General features: G+C 35.6%; 1 long non-coding RNA gene across 1 annotated transcript; it reads right to left on the bottom strand.

Annotated features, from left to right (window-relative positions):
- Positions 1-5,353: 5,353 nt before the first annotated feature.
- LOC110794179 (uncharacterized) lies at positions 5,354-19,542 on the bottom strand. Its single transcript, XR_002534951.2, has 2 exons — positions 13,670-19,542; positions 5,354-13,589 (listed from the first exon to the last, which is right to left on the bottom strand). It is a non-coding gene; the product is annotated as an uncharacterized lncRNA (long non-coding RNA).
- Positions 19,543-20,441: the final 899 nt, after the last annotated feature.

Here is a 20,441-nt window from a genome sequence, read left to right as displayed (position 1 = left end):
CATGCCCGCCTTCCCATGCCCTTCCTGGATTTCCTTTGGCCGCACCATCGGTGTTTAACTTAACCCACCCCTCTCTAGGGTGCTGCCATCTCACAAATACCTCCTTTCGTGCCCTGTCACTCCTACAGTCCTACTGCCTACTTCTAAGATCCCGTGTCGGGTTTTAAACGGGTTTTGTCGGGTCAAATCCGGGTCGGGTAGACTTTAACTCGGGTCATTTCAGTTCGGGTCAATTCAGTACCAGTTTGATTTCAATTCGGGTCATCTCAGTTAGGTCTCGGATTGAATCGATTTCATTCTAGATCTTTTCAAGTCATTATCGATTATGTTTTCATTCTATTTCTAATTAAACAAGTTATTAATCTATGTCTTTAAGAGTATTTTTAATTTACTTAACTACAACATCGTTATACCAATTAGAGTTTGTTGTAAGTTATAAGATGATTAATAATTATATAACGAGAACCATATGTAAACACTAGATACACAATATATATAAATGTATAAGAAATTAAGAATATAACTCTTTAAGTTGACACGAAATTCAACTTACTAAATAATGACGATTATAATGTATAAAAACATACATCATAAATAGGAAAATTTGTCAGAAATGACCTTTTAAAACACAAAAATTGTGAGAAATGACCTTTTAAAAAAAGTTGTGAAAGAAGGCCCAATTGAATTTTTTTGTTGTGAATAAGGACCATAAGCCATATCCCGGTGGTCAATGACTGTTTTCCGGCATTGACCATCACGTGACACGCACGTGTATAACAATTTTTTTTTAAAGTTTCCCTCCAAGTTTCCCCCACCCCCAACTAACTTATTCAGATCTTAAAAAAAAATATCAATTTTCTCTCTCCTGCTCTGCTGCTCCTCCACCATTTTCTTCTTCCTTACAACCACGAATTTCTTCTCCCCAGTTGAAATCAACCAAATTTGCGCAACCCAATTGCTTGTCGGTCCTTTTCGTACGAGATAACACTAAAAGCCCTAATTTTTTCCTCAAATTTCTCCAATTTTTTGGTTCTTGAAATTAGGGTTCTTAGTGTTTCCTAATTTCAAGAATCGATTTTTTTTTTTAAGATCTGAATAAGTTAGGTGAGGGTGGGGGAAACATGGAGGGAAACTTTTAAAAAAAATTGTAAAAATTTAAGACACGTGCATGTCACGTGATGATCAACGCCGGAAAACAGCCGTTGACCACTGGAATATGGCTTATGGTCCTTATTCACAACAAAAAAACCAAATTGGGCCTTCTTTCACAACTTTTTTTTTAAAAGGTCCTTTCTCACAATTTTTGTGTTTTAAAAGGTCCTTTATGACAAATTTTCCTGTATATGCTCCAAATACAACTAAACAGCTGAACAACTACTCTGTATTACTTATCATAACAATTCATCAATTTACTAGTCGTCCTAACAAGTTTAAAGAACACAATATTCATTTTTATATTAGATATTTACCAGGTCAAATCGGTGCCCGGGTGATGTCCAGGTCGGGTCAAACCGATGTCGAGTAGAGTTTAGTTCGGGTCAAATCGGTGTCGATTAGATAACAGTTCGAGTCAAACCAAACCGGGTCAAATTAGTGTCCGGTGAAGTTCTGGTCGGGTCAAATCGGTGTCGGGTGGAGTTTGAATGGAATCTATCCGATGACAGGTGGAGTTCGAGTCGGATCAAACTGGTTACGGGTGGAGTTCAGATCAGGTGAAATGGATGTCGGGTAAAGTCAAATCGGTTACAGATCGAATTTGGGTCATGAATTTTCCGGGTCAAACCAGTTCGATTAGAGTTCGAAATAGATGATTTTTCGGAGTGAGGTCAGCTTCTGACACCTCTATCACCACCCCGTCGTTAACAAGTTAAAGTCTTGTCAAGATGTCAAAAACATATCTATCTGATTATTTACTGAAGCAAAACCTAAAATATGGATATACCAAGTTGCAAAGAAAAGGTAACGAAACATTTATTTACAAAACATTTACCTTGACGTATACGTAACACCTATTTACAAAACATTTACCTTAACTAAGAAAAAACACAATTTTAACTTTTAAGCAGAAAAGTAAGGCGGGCAGTACCATATAGAGGTTGTTTTTTCGCATATCAGATATGTGTGGAAAAACACATACTTCCCGCTAAAAGACAATAGCTAAAAGACAAAATAGGAACATTCTGTAATAAAAAAGTACCATTCTGTAGAAAAATGTACCATTTTTGTTTTAAAAAGTACTCCCTCTGTATTTATTTAAGAGATATACTTGCCATTTTTAGTAACTTATCAACCCCCCATCTAATTTAATAATATATATACACCCCACCCCAACCCCCCACTCCCTAAAATGACATGACCCCCACTTATTTTTCTTATTAAAATATCTATTCAACCCCACTTCTTTTATTACTTTATTTCATTCAATTCTTTTTTTTAATACCCGTGTCCGGCCAAGTATATTTCTTAAATAAATACGGAGGGAGTACCATTTAACTTTTTTTTGGTCCTGATATGTATTTACAAGCACATATCTGATATCCGAAAATACTTCCTCGTACCATATAGCCATCAAACATCCCGTAACTCTAAGATCAATATGATCCTGCCGCAGAAGCACAGACTTGGAATATCAACCAAAAGTACAGGAAGGCACACTCAAAAACTAATAAACGAAACCATAGAAGTTGAGCGACAAAAAACCAGGGCATGAAACATATGTATATAAACACTGAAGGATAAAACCGTATGCAACACATTTAGCCAGTTAGCTAAGAATAAAAAAAAGCTGCATCAACTGCAAGTAAAAACTAATGTAATTAGTAAAGACCATGACTACTATAAGAACTGGAAGCACATTGACACAATACTGTGCTAGCTAGAAAACTAAAACTAGTAGGATCAAGGAATTCAACAAAATAATAACCATTGTTAAATGATTTTTTCACAAAATAACACGCATTACTAAAAGAGTTGTACAACAAGAAAAGCGGAAACTCCTCTGTAGTCATTACAAGACCGCCCAAAAAATATTATGACCGCCAACAAAAGGGGGTGACACAGCACATAAAAATTCACAAAAGTTTACTGCAGTGCAAACATGGAAACTAGACCAATCAACCAAGGCAAAGAAAAAAAAATAGGAAAAAAGAGTCATGCATGCATGAGAAACCAACATAATAACAATTATGACAAGATGTACCTCCATAGAATAGAACTTATACATATTCTACAGTGCCAACAAAAACCCAAGAGTATGACATCAAAATGATGCTGAAGTGTAAACTGAAGTCAAGAAAGATATCTAATAAAACAAACCGGTTAGCAGAATGCAGAGATTATACTTTATACACCAGTATTCAATCATAGTTGATTTACTTAAAAAAAAAAGCCGGTTTTACGCTGGCCGCCAGACCTACTGCAACTCTCCTCCTTTATCCGGGCTTGAGACCGGCAGTGAATGCCACAAAGTGACACTCACAGGCGGAGTTAAAAACTTTTTTTTTAATAAAAATGCCTAAAATTAATTTTTGCAGTACAAAAACCAACAAAGAAGAAACAAGGAACATAATAGATGCTTACAATTTTGCTGAAGTTGGCAGACCCTGTATTGAAGCAGTGCAATCACATTTATCTAATGGCATATGCAATATGTATGGTTAACTTGAAGCAAACCGAAACCTCCAATGAACTACGAGAAAGAAAACACTATATTTATGTTTACAAGATATTAGAAACAGATAAATTTACAACGCCACCAAGGAAACAGACAATAAAATAACGTAAATAAGGTCACAAATCAGCAAGTCAGCAACAAACCACCCTTCACTTTCATGCTTTAAATTTGAAAATGGAATTCAAAACAACCAAAGAAAGGACAACATATTGATAAAAACTACAAATATTCTCTCACTAATCAAAAACAAGAGACACTAGAACCATAGGAATGTATAATGGGGTGCTTAAAAAGTGGACAACAAAAGATATACTTCATATATGTCTAAGACCTCAATATGCACATTCTTCATAGTTCAGCCTATATTTACCCATCCTAGTCATGCAGAAATGACAAATTGATGCTTCGCACACTCATCAGGAATATTCACAAATCACCAGAACAAGCTCAAGCAACAACTACAACATATACTTCCCAGAAAAAATGACAACCAAATACCAACAGCCTGAAGGGGCTTAAGACGGCTAGAAAGTCCTACAATCATATATATACCCAGTAAAGATCAGACCTACCAGTTAAAAACCAACATGAGCCTGGATGATAAAATATCACAGTAAAGGTAAGAACAAAAATTATTGTTAAGTGTTAACCATAAAAAATTCACAGTAAACATGCATTGAATAACGAAAAAAATAGAAAGAAAAATTATTGTTAATAACATGATAGGACTAGACCAAACATGGGACCTGATTCACCTGAAGCACATTTTTTTTATCTCAAGCATAATCGAAACAGAGAATGAAGTTTAGCTATCTATACTGATCGAGATACCTCACACACTATATGCGATCGAACCATTCAGAAACATGCATTGAATAACGAAAAAAATAGAAAGAAAAAATTTACTGCAGCAGAGAGCATACCCAAGCAAGCATGATAAATAAAATTAACAATACCATGAATCGATGGCTAAAGAGTGTAAATCAAACCAAGGTCCAACATCGCTCCTAATCAACAAGAAACCTTTGAACTCTTGTCAATAACTTAAAGGCAATGATGTTAAATCACACAAGAAGTCCGTTGTAGTTACAACACAATCAAGCAAAGCATGCATGTGAAGCAAACAGTCCCATAAAGCACAACTAGGAAGACACCAAATGCCAACAAAATGGGATCTACATAAAACTAATACAGAATGTGAATACAGAAACTGGAAATACTTTTAAGTCGCTAGACCATAGGCAGTGAAATTAAAAGTCTGAAACAATGCATCATAATCTATACGATTACTCAGATCAATATTTAAAAACCTTCAAAAGTTATTATGATCAAGTTTATTCATTAGTTTAAGTAAGCCAACTAGCAAGAAGACATCTGTATTCCATTCAGTCAGTCTAGCCCATAATTCTCTCAGCTATGATTTTCTCAACTTCTTTGGTAGGTTAGATTTATTTACAACTTGTTACTTTCTGGCGCAGTCTGGTCAAATCGAAGTCAACTGACTAATAAAAGTTTAAGAAACGAAGTTCAAATGTAGCCATCCCTCATACATTTACAAAAATCATCATCTAAATTCGTTGTTAAATTTGCACAATAACAATTTTCAAGTTGAATAGAACAAACACTTGCTCCTTCCGATGATTAATGTGGCAGTAAGTAGATAGAAGGTGAGTAAGATCATAGATCAAAGAATGAGCAGTAGTACCAAAAAAAAACAATTATACAAAATGGATTACATGTCTACTAAATATATACAGTATTGCTGAACTAAACACCGAAATAAAAAAATAAAAAATAAAAAATTCATACCACCAAACAAACGGGGTCTGTGGCCTTCCATGAACATTATAGAAAAATATATAAAAAATACAACACATGTTACACAAAAATCAGTACCCTCTGCTTGCTCAAATAGTATACACCAAATCCAAGTCAACCATAGGAGAAAGCTCACAGTACTCCCTACCTAAAAACATTGCCACTAGACATGGTTCCCAGACAATCACACCAGAACTCCCTACCTTGGAAACTAACACCAATTGACATGGTACCCAGACGATCACATCCTAAAACTCATAGAAGATGTAGAACAGAAAATCACATAGCAACCTTTATCATAAACCTCGACACGAACTGAGGAATGTTCATAATCAATACCAGGAGACTCAATATCAGATCATCAGAGACAAAGAAAATCAGAAATTCCCTTATACACCAAACCTCTGCCTCCCTATTGTGTACGTGTGTGTATCACCACTGTCAAAACCATTAGACCAACATAAAACTTGAAGGAGAATACTCAGAGCCAAAACCAAATGCCATTAAAAACTCCAACTGATGGCATAATTTAGGAGTAGAAGTTGTGTAATTATGGGGGACAGATTGCAACTCGTCCCTCTTTCAAAAGCAACAAATCGCAATACCACCATTCTCACATCAACATACATAAGATATAACACCGCATCTCTTTTTCTCTGTATCCGATAATATGAAACATAGCAAAAAGTCCCAAAAACAAATTACCATTGTCCCAAAACCATGTGTATCTACCACATCTTGCACCAGAACAAAAAGATAACATATGTCTAATATATCTGCGTTGAAATCATGGAATCATTAAAGCCCCGAAAACAATAGAACATATCCCTGATATTCCAAAGCATTGGAACTTATTCCTGACATCCCAAACCATTAGAACTTACCCTTGATATCCAAAAAACATAACCTGAGACATCTTTACCCAGCGTGATTTTCCAGACAAATAAACCTGGTGTATTGGAGCCTACTAAACAAGCAAATGTTGGCATATAATTGAGCAATGCTGACACTTGTACAAGGTACGGAGGAATCCCACTGGAATAAGAAGAAATATTACAGGCAACACCCCACTTCCCAACAGAAGATTTCTGCAGAACCAGTCACAACACAGATAACCAACTTCGCATGAACTTTTGCCCGAGCAGAAAAATCAACAGCAACTACTACCAAATTAACTCAAGAAGAAAGAGAACACACACTAATGATATGCCAAAGAGACAGCTTAACCCGAAATTTAATATTATCTTGAGCTTCCAGATGACTCCAGGAAAAGGAGATTCCACCTTCATATATCATGTAAGCAACAGAGTGTGAAGTCAGCCAATATAACTGCTTAACTAAATAAATCAAGAAAATATAGAAAATATAAACTCCCAAAGGTAAAAAGTTAAAAGATTATGAAGGGAAAGGAGTCCAAAATCTTTGTAAAAATAACCAACTACACTCTGCAGGTCCAGTGTGCAAATATACAAGACATCACCATCAAAATGTTCAGAAGACCTCCAAATGCAACCCATGTCAAATACTTCAAAGTGCACCAACAATTATGAAAGCAAGAAGTAAGTCATGAAACGCTTCAGGAAAAGAAACCAACAAGAAATCTTAGAGCAATTTCACCTAGCAAGTCACAATGAGGAAAAGACTTCTGAAGATATTCTCTTGAAACCATCAAAATTCAGAAAATCATAACCATGGAACAGTTGAACTCCTGAAGTTACGAGGGATGATGCAAGAAGCCAAGAAATAAAACAGTATCAGGGATCCCAAAATCAAAATTAACTTATCATAATGATGGGCATGTCGAAAAGCAAGCTACAGATTGTATACAAGTATAAAATTCCACAAGTAAAGCACACAAAAGTGATTGCATATCAGCGAAAGGAAGCCCACGAGTTCAAAGTATAACCTTTCCAAGACAGCATATCATAAAAACTACTAAATCTCACACTCGTCAACAAAAAGTCATAAACAAGGACACTCAGAGCAATAGGACCACAAGAAAAGAGAACAACATCTGAGACCACACAGAACAGTAAAACCAAAAAACAATATCTCGAAACCTACCCCTCTTCATTATAAATAATCATTGTCAAGCCACAACAATTCTGGAAACATAACCTACTTCTTACGCACATGTCAGAAACTAAAAGGCGCGCCAACAAAACTAAAACCTCATACCACAACTCACATCAAGTACCAATACCAACCCTGAACAAATATCAAAATGTTGTAAGAATTGGGGCAATCACAGCTGATTCACATTCACTGCAGCCAAGAGAAACAGAAGTAGATTAAATACTAAAACCAAACCGTAGGAGAAACTGCAAGAGAGTGAGAAACTCAACCTAGAGCTTGGGACAATCTTTACCAGGCAAAGCTTAATGACTCACTTACATTCTCCAACCACAAGAGAGGGAGAGAGGGAAAGAGGATAGTCAAAATCCGAGCTCCATATCTGAAGGCTCTTAACAATCAGTATTAACATAGAAACCGGAACTAGCTGCATGAGTCAAGCACCTTAGCAGAAAGCAGGGGATATAAAATGGCTCCACAGGTTATTAGGGCAAAAGAAAATAAGGTAGAAGGCATGCCACATCATATCACTCGGTGCATTAAAAGCTTGAATACCCCACACCATTCGGACATTTAGAATTAAGAGCATTAGCATGCTAAATGATTTTCATCCAACAAATTATGTAAGGAGCATCAACAACAAAATACACATTCTATGAGGAGCATAAAGGGAAATATTCTAATACCAGAATCTAATTTTTTTTTTTAAATCTTCATGTAATGGATCTAGATGCGAAACTCCTGCATATAATCATTTTGGTTGAATGAGGTCTAATGCCAAAAAGACTGGTTGTATACCTACAAAATAAGACAACCTAAGGATGTTCGCATAATAATTTTATTTTCGGTAACAGAATCAGAACCAGAACCAGAACCATAAAAAGATGCATAGTTTCTGCAATAAATCAAACCATAAAGTTTTTGACATCCACTCAAAGCAACTTACGCAGCATCAGTTCCAAACCAATCGAAACCAATTTACCCAACAAAAATTACAAGCGAGCCACAGCAAACCTAATAAATCCCAGATTTAGGAGGGAATGGACAGGATGGGAAGCTGCATGTACACTTCAAGACATCTCTTATCAAGATCCTGCGCCACCAACTCTAGTGAGACCCATATAATTCAAAGTCATCGAAGCATGAGCTATCTCCATACAAGACGAGCAAAATCTCAGAATATAAACAGTAAAAAGGAAATTATCAACACTCGCTACCAGCTACAAAATTGACAAAAAAATAATATAATGAATACCAACCAAGATGAGCAAAATCTTCAGAATATAAACAGTAAAAAGGAAATTATCAACACTTGCTACCAGCTACAAAATTGACAAAAAAATAATGTCATGAAGAAACTAAATTCCTGCAAAATCCTAGGAGCACATAACCAAACACCATAAGAACCAAAAATTGTAAAAATCAATCACTGAAATTTCCAGAGTCCAGATAAAGCAAGCAACACTAGAGATGCTACTGATGACAAAATAGCAACAGCCTAACCACCCTCTAATCAGATAAATGACTAAAATAGTGACGCGACACCGTCCCACATCACAAGTATCTGTTACTTACACATGGATTCAATTTCCTAACGTGCAAAAATAGGTCCATGATCAAACAGGAAGAGAAGATTACGTACAACACAACATGCTGTAGTCTGTATAAAAACTAAAGTTGACAACATATCAAGGTCCCAGTTTGAGAATGAATAGAATCACAATTTGACAATGAATACACTGAAAATTAAAAGCATCAACAAATAATGTTTTTAACGTTGACCACGCCATCAGATGTTGAAATATATGCAACCTACATACTATAGCTTGTGAAATTCGGTTTTGAAGGTAAGTAATCAGACAAAAGAAAAGAGAACGACTCACAACACCATCCCAAATCACAAGTTTGCATTTCTTCAGATGTATCCAATATCCTATACTTGCTGCAAATAGGTCCATGATCAAATGGAAGAGAAGATAGAACGCACTGCAGGCAGGTTTCCGAGGAAACAGTATAACAATTGAATTGACAACATTAAGGCCCCGAATTGAGAATGAGTAGAATCAAAATTAAAACCATCAGTTGTTTAAACGCTAATTACACCATCATCAGATGTTCAACTATTTGTAAACTATGAAAATACCGTCAACTCATTTGGTTTCAAGAGGAACTTTTCCGAATCCACCATCGCTTGATAATTAAACCAGTAAAGAAAACAACGAGGATTTCAAGAGACCAAAGCAAAAACAGATCTGCAAGAGATTAAGCAAGCTACAGTAACAACGGTAGTTGAAACAACTGTACAGAAAAGATTACGAAATCCTTTAGCACAAACCTTTCTGCAAATAACATTATCGAACAATGGAGTCAACAAACAACCTACCTTATCACCAATTAATCAACGATCGAGAAGCAACTACATGACCATTGCAGACAAAACAAAGAAAACTCTTCCAGCAGAAGTAATCAATAAGCCACCAAACTCCTAATTGTTCGCCTATCATCAACGTCGGTAATTTTCATTTTTAAACGACACTATCCAAGGGAATTGCTCATTTTACACGTATATGTTAACCAGATTGCCTTCAAGATAGGAACAACTATTAATAACCTACAGCAAAAATCGTGTACTGCTCACAAGAAATTCATTGTGTGCAGGCTGCAGACAAGGTCACAGGCCGGTATAATGCTTAAATAGAAATTACCTACTTGATAATGAGGATCTATTTTCAAGAAATAAGCAACAAGCCTAACAAACCCCAACGAGTCCCAGTTTGATAATAATTTATTAGTCAATTGATTATGACTAACCAATTAATCATGAATCAAGAGATGACTTCACAACAGCAAATGGAAGTGGAAGGAAGAGAACACCATAAATCTGCAAAAGTTAAGCGCCACAACAGTTAAAACAAGAAACTAAAAAAACTTTGCGTCCAAGAAAGCAAGCATTTATCAGCAATAATAAATCAGGAAGCCGCGCAGAAAGTGCACAAACAAACAAAACCGTAATTTTGCTCCAAGAAATATGGCAGTTGGATCAACATAATGTCCTTTGATCAACACAGCATCCAATAGAGAAGCAGTTGTCTGTTTACCTACAAAACAATTCATGGCCTAAGGATGTTTGCACTAAAATTAGTCTGGGGAAATGTTAGAAGGAACAGGTATAAAACTCCCTTAGATCAGTAGTTATTATCTGCCACCAATGTGTGATTCTGATGGCGAAGTAATTGTTGATAGGAAAAATAGAGGGCTCCATGGAATAAGACAAAAAGTGAATCTACTATGGTTCAAAGTGTGCCAAAAAGTTAAAAAGGAAAGTACACATACCAGGAAGCTGAAGCTAGAAATTCACCCCCAGAGAGTAAAAAATTATTAAGAAACAGGATACTGCCACACTGGCCTTAAAGAAAATAATACTTACTCCAAAATACTATCAGAAACCAATCACTTTCCAGCAAGCATGCTATCACAATGGAGATGCTACCTACCACAATAAGCAATGACTTAACTACCACAAGAACCAAAATACTTGCCAATAGAAAAAGAACATTATGTAGGAGAAAAAACAAATGAATAAGAAAAACTCAATCAACCAAGCCAACTCATTTGGTTTCAAGAGGAACTTTGTCCGAATCCACCATCACTTGATAATGAAACCAGTAAAGAAAATAATGAGGATATCAAGAGGCCAAAGAAAAAACAGAACTGCAAGAGATTAAGCAAACTACAGGAAGAACCGTAGTTGAAACAACTGTACAGAAAAGATTATGAAATCATTTAGCACAAACCTTTCTGCAAATAACATTACCATAAAATGGAGTCAATAAACAACCTACTCGATCACCAATTAATCAACCATCGAGAAGCAACTGCATGACCATTGAAGACAAAACAAAGAAAACTCTTCCAGCGAAAGTAATTAATAAGACACCAAACTGCGAATTGTTCGTCTATCATAAACGTCACTTATTTTCATTTTTAAACGACACTATCCAAGGGAATTGCTCATTTTACACATATATGTTAAGCAGATTGCCTTCAATTTAGAGGAACAAATATTATTAACCTACGGCAAAAATCGTGTGCTGCTCACAAGAAATTAATTGTGTGCAGGCTGCAGATAAGTCACAGGCCGGTATAATGATTAAATAGAAATTACCTTTCTGCAGTGATGATCGATTTTCAATAAAATAAGCAACAAGCCTGAAACAAACCCCAACGAGTCCAGTTTGATAACAATTTATTAGTTAATTGATTATGACTAACCACTTAATCATGAATAAAGAGATGACTTCACAACTGCAAATGGAAGTACGTGGAAGGAAGAGAACACCATAAATCTGCAAAAGTTAAGCGCCACAACAGTCGAAACAAGAAACTAACAGAACTTTGCGTCAAAGAAAGCCAGTATTTATCACCAATAATTAATCAGCAAGTCGCGCAGAAAATGCACAAATAAACAAAACCGTAATTTTGCTCCAAGAAATACGGCAGTTGGATCAATATAATGTCCTTTGATCAACACGACATCCGATAGATAAGCAATTGTCTGTTTACCTACAGAACAATTCATGGCCTAAGGATGTTTGCACTTACATTAGTCTGGGGAAATATTAGAAGGAACAGGTATAAAACTCCCTTAGATCAGTAGTTATTATCTGCCACCAATTTGTGATTCCGATGGCGAAGTAATTTGTTGATAGGAAAGATAGAGGGCTCAATGGAATAAAAAAAAAAGTAAATCAACTATGGTTCGAAGTGTACCAATAAATTAAGAAGGAAAGTACACATACCAAGAAGCTGAAGCTAGAAATTCACCCACAGAGTAAAAATTATTAAGAAACAGGATATTGCCACATTAGCCATAAAGAAAATAATACTTACTCTTAAATACTATCAGAAACCATGCACTTTCCAGCAAGCATGCGATCACAATGGAGATGCTACCTACCACAACAAGCAATGACTTAACTACCACAAGAACCAAAATACTTGCCAATAGAAAAAGAACATTATGTAGGAGAAAAAACAAATGAATCAGAAAAACTCAATCAACCAAGGCAACTCATTTGGTTTCAAGGGGAACTTTGTCCAAATCCACCATCACTTGTTAATGAAACCAGTAAAAGAAAACAACGAGGATTTCAAGAGGCCAAAGCAAAAACAGAACTGCAAGAGATTAAGCAAACTACAGGAACAACCCTAGTTGAAACAACTGTACAGAAAAGATTACGAAATCATTTAGCACAAACCTTTCTGCAAATAACATTACCGTAAACTGGAGTCAACAACCAACCTACTTGATCACCAATTAATCAACCATCGAGAAGCAACTGCATGACCATTGAAGACAAAACAAAGAAAACTCTTCCAGCAAAAGTAATCAATAAGCCACCAAACTCCGAATTGTTCGCCTATCATCAACGTCGGTAATTTTCATTTTTAAATGACACTATCCAAGGGAATTGCTCATTTTACACATATATGTTAACCAGATTGCCTTCAATTTAGAGGAACAACTATTATTAACCTACAGCAAAAATCGTGTACTGCTCACAAGAAATTCATTGTGTGCAGGCTGCAGACAAGTCACAGGCCGGTATAATGCTTAAATAGAAATTACCTACTTGATAATGAGGATCTTTTTTCAAGAAAATAAGCAACAAGCCTGAAACAAACACCAATGAGTCCCAGTTTGATAATAATTTATTAGTTAATTGGTTATGACTAACCACTTAATCATGAATCAAGAGATGACTTCACAACAGAAAATGGAAGTGGAAGGAAGAGAACACCATTAATCTGCAAAAGTTAAGCGCCACAACAGTCGAAACAAGAAACTAGAAAAACTTTGCATCCAACAAAGCCAGTATTTATCAGCAATAATTAATCAGCAAGTCGCGCAGAAAATGCACAAACAAACAAAACCGTAATTTTGCTCCAAGAAATATGGCAGTTGGATCAACATAATGTCCTTTGATCAACACGGCATCCAATAGAGAAGCAGTTGTTTGTTTACCTACAGAACAATTCATGGCCTAAGGATGTTTGCACTTAAATTAGTCTGGGAAGTGTTAGAAGGAACAGGTATAAAACTACCTTAGATAAGTAGTTATTATCTGCCACCAATGTGTGATTCTGATGGCGAAGTAATTGTTGATAGGAAAAATAGAGGGCTCCATGGAATAAGACAAAAAGTAAATCAACTATGATTCAAAGTGTACCAAAAAACTAAAAAGGAAAGTACACATACCAGGAAGCTGAAGCTAGAAATTCACCCACAGAGTAAAAAATTATTAAGAAACAGGATACTGCCACACTAGCCTTAAAGAAAATAATACCTACTCTGAAATACTATCAGAAACCAATCACTTTCCAGCAAGCATGCTATCACAATGGAGATGCTACCTACCACAATAAGCAATAACTTAACTATCACAAGAACCAAATTATGTGCCAATAGAAAATCATAGAACATTATGTAGGTGAAAAAACAAATGAATCAGAAAAACCTGTCGCCCCTGCAGTTGCCACCGCTTAGCACCTAAGGGACGGTAATAATAGTATGTGAGGCGAATGTAGATAAATGTTGCTTTCTTCAGGGAAATGGACAAACAGGAAAGAAATTTCCTCCACCCCATAGATTAGATAAACCATGTCCATGTCGATAAAATGCGTGTTCAAAGGAAAAAATTATTGTTGGTATTCTAAACTAAACTATGATCCTAAATATTACACACCATGAGAACTACCAAATATTGTTGTCTGTAACAGAAACAAACCAGAAAATTCTTCATCCCCAGTCACCAATTGCAGCAGGTACCACATATCAAGAAGTAACCATAGGATAACAACAAATTCAAAAATCACAAATAAAAAACTCTTACGAGTAAGCCACAAGATCACAAGTCAGAAGTCTGCAAATATATAGTGGTTCTACAGAAAAGGTTACCTGGATGTGAACAGTTACATCCCTACGCCCCCACCTCGAGCACAAAGCATATAATCACACAAGTCAAGAATAGAAGTATAAAAAATTAAAAAAACAAATTAACAACACTTACCAAAAGACAGAAAAGAGTACACATAATGGGGAGCTTAAGCTAGAAATAGACCCAAAAAAGAATAACAGCAAATAAAGTTTCCTAACATAACTCAAGCCTTGAGAGAAAGAAACCAATACCACACATGACTCAGAGAGAGTGCAAATCAATTACTGTAATCTCCAACAAGCAAGAAAGCAATCCTGAGAATTAACGTACCGCTGATCTTAGTAAAACTAATCACGTAGGGATGGAGATCAACATTATACTGATAAATTGGTAATTATATAATTAAAGAAACTTTTGCACCACCACGAAGAACAAGCATGTGTTACTTACATACAAATTCAATTTCCATGATAAAAAAGGAATGGGGGAAACAGACAGCAACATAGAGACTGGAGATTCCAACACCAAAGCCCATATTTCAGAATAATTCAACCAACATGAAGGAACTGCAGTAGGAAAAAAAAACACAAATCGTCCAGCAAAAACTCAGTAAATTAACCAATACTTGGAGAATTCGGACCTCAAAATTCAAGACCCATGAATTCCGCATGTCATAGAATCTCAGGTAGTCAACCACTCTGTATCCTCATACTTTGGTCTCTGGACAATACTTAGCAATTTCAAAAGCAACTTTATTTATGAAGAAACTAAAGATCTGGGGAGGCTCGCAAAAATAATTAGGATATAAACAATAAATTTTGATTCAAATGAAAATATGACTATTAGTAAGGAATCAACTTATTTGGATTTCGACTTCTCATGCTTTTCCTGTATCAAAATCAAACCCAAAAGGGTAAATTAGAAAGGAAACAAATTTGTTTCAAATGAAAATGTGACCTATGAATTACTTACAAAATCAAAATTTTGTTAAAAGTTAATCATTCTAAATAAAACAAATGTTTAAGTTAGTATAACTGAAAAATAAATAACAGAACAAAAACCTGAAAATAAACTCGTTCAAAACAGTTCAAAACCAGGTATTTAGCAATATTTACAATACAAAATATCATGAATATATAAGCCATATGCGCTTTAAGGCAAACCAGAAGTCATAATAGAGGTTACCAATGCAGGGGAGAACAGAAGGAAACTTCCGTTGCAGATATTATTAAGAAATTAAAAGCATGAAGTCTGAAATCAACAGCACAGAGGGCTCCTATATGGTAACAAGGGAATCTAAATCGAGTAAATACCATCATCTATACGATATGAGTTTTTCATAAAAACTTTTATCTCCAAATCCTCAACTTATTCATCATCACAGAATCACAAGGAGACTCGGAGAAAAGCATAGTTAACAGAAACAGAATGCCTGAAATATGCAAGAGTTTAGCGACTACAAGCAACACAACCGCATTTGAAACAGACTTATAGAATACATACCAACAAACGACCTACTTGATCACCGACTATACAACCAATTGCATACTCCTCAAAATTAAAACCAAACCCAACACGAACCTTTAGTCGAAGCAAACTGCAAAATCATCAAAATATTACCAAAATCTAACAATAACCTTTAGGCGCAGCAACTGCATAATCATCAAAATCTATATAAGCGAAGCAACTGCATAATCATCAAAATAAAACCAAAATCTAACACGAACTTTTTAATCAAATTGTAACCTGCATCCAAATCAACAAACGACTTATCAAGAAGTAACCGTGGGAAAACAAAAAATTCAAAAATTAACAATAAAGAATAAAGAATTCTTAAGAGTAAGCCACAAGATCACAAGTTAGAAGTCTGCAACTATATACTGGTTCTACAGAAAAGGTTACCTGGATGTGGTTACATCCCTACGTCCCAACATCGAGCACAAAGCTAAAATCCCACAAGTCACGAATAGAAATATAAAAAATTAAAAACAAATTACCAACAATTACCCAAAAACAGAATAGAGTACGCATACCGGGGAGCTTAAGCTAGAAATAGACCCAAAAAAGAATAACAGCAAATAAAATTTACTAACATAACACAACCCTTGAGAGAAAGAAACCAATACCACACATGACTCGGAGAGAGTGGAAATCAAATACTGTAATCTCCAACAAGCAAGTAAGCAATCCTGAGAATTAACGTCCCACTGGTCTTAGGAATACTAAACACATAGGGATGGAGATCAACAATATACAGATAAATTGATAATTAACATAATTAAAGAAACTTTTGACACCACCACGAAGAACAAGCATGCGTTACTTGCATACAAATTCAATTTCCATGATAAAACAGGAATAGGAGGAAACAGAGACAGCAATATTGAGACTGGAGATTCCAACACCAAACCCCATAATTCAGAATAATTCAACCAACATGAAGCAACTGCAGCAGAAAAAACAAAACACAAATCGTCCAGCAAAAATAATCAATAAATTAACCAATACTTAGAGAATTCGGACCTCAAAATTCGGTCCCATGAATTTAGCATGTCATAGAATCTGAGGTAGTCAACTACTCTGAATCCTCATACTTTGGTCTCTGGACAATTAGTAATATCAGAAGCAACTATATTTATGAAGAAACTAAACATCTGGGGAGCTCACAAAAATAATTAGGAAATAAAAAATTCAAATGAAAATATGACTATTAGTAAGAATCAACTTTTTTGGATTTCGACTTCTCATGCTTCTCCTGTATCAAAATCCAACCCAAAAGGGAAAATTAGAAAGGAAACAATCTTGTTTCAAATGAAAATATGACCTATGAATTACTTTAAAAAAATCAAAATTTTGTTAAAAGTTCATCGTCCTAAATAAAACCCATGTTTAAGTTAGTATAACTGAAAAATAAGTAACAGAAACAAAAGATGAAAATAAATGAAAATTAACCCGTTAAAAACAGTTCAAAACTAGGTATCTAGCAATATTTACAAAAATATAAAGAATATAAAAACCATATGCGCTTGAAGGCAAACCAAAAGTCATAATACAGTTTACCAAAGCAGGGGTGAACCGATGGAAACTTCCAATTGCACTATTGCAGATATTATTAAGAATTTCAAAGCATGAAGTCTGAAATTAACAGCACAGAGGGCTCCTATATGGTAACAAGGGAATCTAAATCGAGTAAATACCATCATCATAACGATTTGAGTTTTTCATAACAAACTTTTATCTCCAAATCCTCAACTTATTCATCATCAGAGAATCACAAGGAGACTCGGACAAAATCATAGTTGCAGATACAGAACGCCTGAAATATGCAAGAGTTTAGAGACTACAAGAAACACAACCGCATTTGAAACAGACATATTGAATTGCATACCAACAAACGACCTAGTTGATCACCGATTAACAACCAACTGCATACTCCTCAAAATTCAAACCAAACCCAACACGAACCTTTAGGCGAAGCATCTGCATAATAATCAAAATCTAACCAAAATCTAACACTAACCTTTAGGCGCAGCGACTGCATAATAATCAAAATCTATTTAAGCGAAGCAACTGAATAATCATCAAAATCAAACCAAAATCTAACACGAACTTCTTAATCAAATTGTAACCCGCATCCAAATCAACAAACGGACTTACTTGATCACTATTCAACCGCCAACACAACTTCATGCTCATCACAAATCAAGCCACGATTTCTTCTAGCAATTGAATCAAAACTGAATCCTACAATTGTACTTCAAATTGAATCGATAATCAAAATTGAATAAAACCACCATAAAATAGGAAAAATCGATTATAAAAGTTGATTAAAAACCTAGTTCTTCGGCAATTGAATTAACAGGCCCCATCTCAAAAATTGCGCAAATACTACGTACACCAAGCAATCCGAAAAAGAAAGCAGCAACAATCAAGAAATCAGCCGGTAAATTTCGGAGAATATAAATTTCAGAAATTCAATCAATCCCTAATTATTCAGCAATTGAATTAAACAAACAGCCTCCGAGAAGTAATTATCAACCAATCATAAACCTTCTAGAGCAGTGCAAGAACAAACATATGAATTCAAACCCATAATTCAAAATTAATTAACACCCCTAATTCTTCAGCAATTGAATTAACAGCCTCCGTCTCAAAAATTGCGCAAAAATTACACTGATCAATCCGAAAGACGCCTAGAAAGCAACAACAATTGGTAAATCAGCCGACGTATTATGGAGAATTCGAACATAAAAAATCCAATCAAATCCCTAATTATTCAGCAATTCGATTAATAAAAACAACCTAGCGATCAGAAACTACCAACCAACCCGAAACCTAAAGGAGCAACACAAGAACATAAATCTGGAATCGAACAAACCAGGTAACAACAATTGATCAAAACCCTAGTTCTTCAGCAATTGAATTAACAGGCTCCATCTCAAAAATTGCACAAATACTACATCGATCAATCCGAAAGAAGCCTAGAAAGCAGCAACAATCAAGAAATCAGCCGGTAAATTTCAAAAATTCAATCAAACCCTAGCCATCGAATTAAACAAACAGCCCTCCGATAAGAAATTATCAACCAATTAGAAACCTAATAGAGCAGGGCAAGAACATAAATATGAATTCAAACCCATAATTCAAAATTAAAACCCCTAATTCTTCAACAATTGAATTAACAGCCTACGTCTCGAACATTGCGCAAACAGTACACCGATTAATCCGAAAGACGCCTAGAAAGAAACAAGAATCAGTATTTCAGCCGACGTATTACGGAAAATTCGAATATCAGAAATCCAATCAAATCCCTAATTATTCAGCAATTGGATTAAAAAAAACAACCTCGCGATCAGAAACTACCAACCAACCAGAACCTAAAGGAGCAACACAAGAAAATAAATCTGAAATCGAACAGGTAAGGTTACAACAAAGTGTAACCCATGCGAGGGGACTCGGGGAGGGGTCGAGGATATGGATGAAGGCGAAGGTGGGGGATTATATTTATAGGATTGGGTGACTGGTTTTGAGGCGGTCAAGTTTTCCAAATTTGACACGGTTTCGGAAAGTCGGTGGGTTGGATTTTTATAATTTTCCTTTTCTTTGACTCTCCTTTTTTGCGTTCAACGACTTTGGGCCTACATATCGTGGACCAGGCCGGGACGGGTTGGACTTCAGGGTGAGCACACGCCACACGGGCCGTGGCCTAAACGGGACGGGTCTACACCAGGCCCACAATGTATCGGGTCAGGCCAGGCTATTTTCAACTTGGGTCGGGTTATGCATCGGGCCAGCCCAACCCACATTCATCTTTAGGCCTAACTAGAAGTCTAGAACTCTAAAAGTCAAAAGTGAAAATGGCTACTCAAGTATGGTCAAGGTCTGGTTATCACGGGTCTTGGGTCGTGATCAAGTTGGTCATGTCATGTCACTTTAACATCTGGGTTAAGAATGGTTTCCCGTCGAGTCATGTTAGGGTTTTTTTTTCCATTTTGAGTATAGACTTTGTTTGGATAGAGTAATATGGGTTTCGAATGGTTTCCCGTCAAGTCATGTTAGGTTTTTTTCCATTTTGAGTATAGACTTTGTTTGGATAGAGTCATATGGGTTTCGAGTCTTATCGAATAGAGTTTGAGCAGGATTTTTAATAGATAATTTTAAGTTACCGAAACGTAATTCCAAGTTTTTTAATTGGGCTTCTTCTAATTATCGAAGCAAATATAGGGTGTGCCCACTCCTAGTTGGCTTTGTCTAATTGTGGTAGGTGGGCTTTGTTAAATGAAATTATAAAAGTATATTTTGTGACCCTCCGTTTTTAATATTTTTCATGGTCTTTAACACCATGTTTTTTCACTTAATTTCAGTCAACTTAAGTTTATTTCTATTTCAGTTTGTTTTAGTTTAGTTAAGCTTTATTTAATTCAGTTCAAAAGAACCAA

This window comes from Spinacia oleracea, chromosome 2 (assembly GCF_020520425.1).
Source record: "Spinacia oleracea cultivar Varoflay chromosome 2, BTI_SOV_V1, whole genome shotgun sequence".
NCBI lineage: Eukaryota > Viridiplantae > Streptophyta > Magnoliopsida > Caryophyllales > Amaranthaceae > Spinacia > Spinacia oleracea.
This window is presented reverse-complemented; position numbering and strand designations above follow the sequence as displayed.